This window comes from Alligator sinensis, unplaced genomic scaffold (assembly GCF_000455745.1).
Source record: "Alligator sinensis unplaced genomic scaffold, ASM45574v1 scaffold1463_1, whole genome shotgun sequence".
Taxonomy (NCBI): domain Eukaryota; kingdom Metazoa; phylum Chordata; order Crocodylia; family Alligatoridae; genus Alligator; species Alligator sinensis.
In genome coordinates, this window is record NW_005842628.1 from 878,769 (window position 1) to 883,819 (window position 5,051).

Below are 5,051 nucleotides of genomic sequence, written 5' to 3' on the forward strand. Positions count from 1 at the left end.
CCTTCCTTGTTCTGCAAGTGAAGTCACCTCCAAATTGGGACAGTAAGTTACAGGTTTTTATTGAGTGAGCTGCCGTCATTGGGCTCCTCCTACTCAATTCATCATAACTCCCAAATTTGGGCTCGGATCTTACTCAACAGAAATTACCTTTGTTGAGCATTTTTAAATTATTCTTGGGGAGACTTCCATATCACTGTAAATACTCTTTTCTTTTTACCAGTCTGGTTAAAAGGCCTTAGGCTTTGATATCTCGGAATTTAGGACATTTACTTTCTTTGTAAAAAACTTCTAAAGGTACAATTTAGATTAAGGTTTTAGGCGAAGTCAGGACATTTCGCACGTAGCTCCAAAACAATGAGCTAGATAAGGAGATAGATCCTATCTTCTTCCTGAAACTGGCTAATGGGCAATCTTTACAAACATTCAAACTATTTCATTCAATATGACAGATTTGTATTACAATATGTTTAATTTCATCACTGTTGTTTGCACAGAGCCCTTGCCTTATTTAGTGCACAGAACAGAGTGCTCCAGGTATGAATCAGTGAATGAGGCTATTGTTTACAGCAGTGTTTATCAACATGTGGGTTGTGACTCAAAAGTGGGTCACAAGAACATATCAAAGGGCACATTTACATGTTGCACTACAGCAATGTTGTTACTGCACCGTGCTTTAGTGCTTCCAAAAGGAAGTACTAAAGCACGGTGCAGTAACAACATTGCTGTAGGGCTGTAGGGCAATGGGAGTACTAAAGTACGTATTAAAGCACTTCCAAAAGGAAGTACTAAAGCACAGCACAGTAACCGCCTGTACTGCGCCATGCACATGGCACGCAGTTAGTTTTTGCTGCTACTTCACCGTAGTGGCACAGTAAAATGGGGGAGTGCAAAGTAACTGCTGATTACATGTTGACTCACTTGCTCACTACGTTGCTGTGGCATGCCATACAGTGACATAGCGTGTCACTACAGTGACGTAGGGTGACGTGTGGATGTACCTAAAGGGTCACAAACAAACTTTAAAAATGCTTGGGTATGGGGGGAGTGGGAGGAGGCTGGCAGGGAGCACCACATGCATGTGTGCACATGCACACATGCACGTGACAGTCAGGCAACGGTGGAAAGCAGCTCCCTGCAGGTAAGTTGGGGGGAAGAGCATAGATGATGTATCAGGGGGGCACATGTCCCCCACCATTTCTGCACCCACAGTGGGCATGGGGCTGCAGCCTGGCCAGACCAGCATAGGCAGGAGCCACCTCCATGGCCCAGTAGGCAAGAACTGGCATGAGAGGGCAGAGTGGGGCGGCAAGACTTATTACTGCCACCGTTGCCAGGACCCTCATGCCAGCGCACAGCAAACAGCATAAGGGGTAACAGGTCGGGGGAGGTGTACCGCCCTCACCTCCTCCTGCTGCCAGCCCCTCACATGCCAGGCTGCAGTTCTACCCCAGCACCATTTCCCAGCCACCACTGCCTACTCCCCTCAAGTTGTGACTACTGCAGAAGGGAGGTGGGGTGAGGGGAAGCATGGGCAGCCTGTGGGGAGGAGAGACTGCTCCTGCCCAGTCCAGCTAGGCTGAAGCCCCATGCCCACTGTGGGTGCAGAAATGTTGGGGGGGGGGGCTTATGTATACCTACACCCTGTTCCACACACTGGGGCTGAGGCCTGGGGGTGGAGGGCAGCAGGTCAGGAGTGAGGGGCACCTGCAGAGCTAGGGGGTTCAGGTTGGAAGTAAGATGGGCCTCAAGTCCAAAAAGGTTAAAAACCACTGGTTTACAGGACCCTTTGTTGCAGAAGTTGAGAGGTATACGGGAATGAGACAAGGATTGGAGGAAGAGAAAGGATGGGTTTTCAGTTCAAGTAGCTGAATGCTGCCCTAGAAAATTAGGCCATTTGTAGAGGTGCTCACCATTTTCTAAACCAAATTAACTGATTTGTATCACACAGTTGGAATCAAATTTCAATTTGAATTAAGGGTTAATAGACAATCATTGACCATCATGGCAGGGTGTACTGGCAATACACAGTCTAGACATTTGACAGGCCCTGAAAAGACCCAATTGATAGCCTCTGTATTTGAGTTTATGCATAATTAGGAGGCAATAATGAGCCTAATTAAGCACCGCTACATTGTTGCAAACCTACTGACAGTTATCTAAAGTGCTGTTACAGAAGTGGTAATGTGTGCAGTTGACTTGATACTTAGTCACAGTGAGGTGTTGTTGGCACATTTGACTTTGTATAGGTGTTACTTTGTGCCTGATAGCCTCTGTTGTGTTGCAAAAACCCAATTGTTGTGTTGCAAAAACCCAATTTCTCTTGTGGGGATTGATATTTGCAATGCTTATCTGCTTGTCAGAGTTCCTAAGGACGATTTTTCCTAAAAGCAATGCCATATATACATGTTAATTGATACAGTTTAAACTGCCTAATTCAGACTGCCCTAGTCTGCATTAACTTTAATCCTCATTCAATGAGGATTAGTTAATTCGGACTGGAGCCAATTTTAGTTTGGACTACAGACATCTACATATATATACTGACAGCTGTAGTCTGGATTAAACCTAGAAAAATGTAGCATCTATAAATGGCTTTAGATTCTATCTCTGCTTCTGCCACAGATTCCCATCTACTGCAGAGTGGACCACTTTTTCATAGGTGCTCAATAATTGCACAAGTGCTGAGCAGTAGGGCCATGTGAAATTTCACCAGCAGTTTCATTTTGACACTGTTTTGATTTGTTTTGAGCTTGAAACAGGAAAATTGAAATGAAACAGAGAGCTTCGAAACAGCCTCAAAATGAAATGAGGCAAGTCGAAACCTTCTGAAATTTTCTAAATGTTTTGAGTTTTGAAGCTCAAATTGGGCTTGCCTGCAGGGAAACAGAAACTAAAGTAAGAAGAGGGAGGGGAAAGAGAGGGGAAAGGGGTGGTGGGGCGGGGAAGGAGTGCTCCTATTATTGACTGTGTAGCTGGCCAGTGACTATCATCCTTTCCTGAGGTCTCTTCCAATCCCAGTGCTCTGGGGGAGGGATGGAAAAACTGCACAAAAGTTGAACTGCCCTGTTTTCTGCCTTGGTGTCAATTGAGTGAGGGCACACCTTGACACACAAACAGTGTCACCCACCCATGTCACAATTGTTGCCTGTTAGCAGCTAGAGGTGCAGGGCCCCAGAACCTAGACTCCCCCTGCACTTATCTCCTTGACAGCTGGCAGGCTTTGTGGCTGCAGCAGGGCCTAGCAGGCCTGCAGTTTTCACCCCGCTGTGCCCCAAGACAGACACAGTCCCACAAGCATTTATGTCATGAATTTTGCCTGTCAGCTGCCAGAGGTGCAGGGCCCCAGAACCCCTGCACCTATCTCCTTGACAGCTGGCAGGCTTCATGGCCACAGCAGGGGCTAGCAAGCCTGCAGCTTTCACCCTGCTGTGCCTTCACACCCACACTGTCACCCATGTCACGAGTTTTGCTTGGTTGCAGCTTGAGGTGCAGTTTCCCCCAAACCCCTGCACCGATCTTCTTGAAACTTGGCAGGCTTTGTGGCCTCAGCAGGGGCTAGCATGCCTGCAGTTTTGACCCCACTGTGGCTTAAAACATACACATGACATGAGTTTTGCTTTCAAGATTTTGAGGTGCAGTTTCCCTGAAACCCCTGCACCTATCTCCCTGAAACTTGGCACTCTTTGTGCCCTCAGAAGGGGCTACCATCCCTGCATGTTTCATTCAAATCAGGCTAGAAATAACAAAGTTATGGGCTGTTTTGAGCTTCCCCATTATAGTCTATGGGCGAAATGTCAAAACAGCATTGAAACAACAAAACAGAACAGCCGTTTTGAATTGAAACGAAATTTGAAACAAAATGCTGTTCCATTGAAATGTCAAAATGCAAGTCAAAACAGAATAGTGCCATTTCATACAGCCCCACTGAGCAGTAGTGTAACTATGGGTGTGCAAGCAGGGAATGAGCCCTAGGCACTGCCTTAATGCATGTGCCAGAATAGTGACTAGGGGATACCTTTTTCTCTTTGCCTCCTCTAGACTTTGCATCTTCCCTGCAGTGGCTCTAGCAGCCAGGGTGGGCTCTGGTAGCTGCAGGATGGTGATAGCCTACAGAGGGAGGTGGCAGTGTGGCCAGGAGCCAAGGGGTTAACATTTTTATCTCCTTTTCTTGCTGACAAATTCTGATTTTTAAACCACAGCTCTGCAGAGTGCCCAGGGTGCAAACTCTATCAGTTATAACTCTGGTGCTGGTACCTCAGTTGTAACTGAAGTCATAATATGCTCTGTAATGCTACATGGTCTGAACAAAATTAGGATTTGGACATTGTCAGAGGTTTATAATTGCGAATGTGTGTTGACTGTCATGGGGAAAACAAAAGACAACCCTATGGCCACAAGCTAACTCTCCCACAAATTTTGTCCCTAAACACAAAAGCATTAGAACTTCCCAATGAAGGAACGGTTTAACAAAAAACAAATAAACCGAAAACAGAAAAACAAAATAGGCAAAGAATTCATTTTACTCTACCCTTAGCCTCAAAAATAGGTGAAATATTTTTGATTAAACTTGCAAAAAAAAATTGGATCTGAGTCTTTACCCAACAAACATATTTCAGCTCTAAAATCTGACAAAGTTACAAGCAGCTGAAAATAGTCTCCTGACGTATTAGGTAAACCTGACATATATCTTATTACAGATATATATTATTACAGATATACTCCTGTGTGCATGCCCTTTCATAGCATCTAATGAATTGAACTCACAGGCTCACAAACACTTATTCTGTACATCTCTGATATAGTTAGTCTATGATGCAAATCTACTCTGCCTTCTGCCTGACTTCAGAGAACACAGCTAACTACCTTTCTCTGCATATACACTACTGCTAGAAATACCTATTATTTGAAATTACATTGTAACTAAAACATCTATAGTATCTGGAAAGAAATCAAGTTTCAAAGACTGGATAGTTCATAGATTCATAGATTCTAGGGTCGGAAGGGACCTCGATAGATCATCAAGTCTGACCCCCTGCATAGGCAGGAAAGAG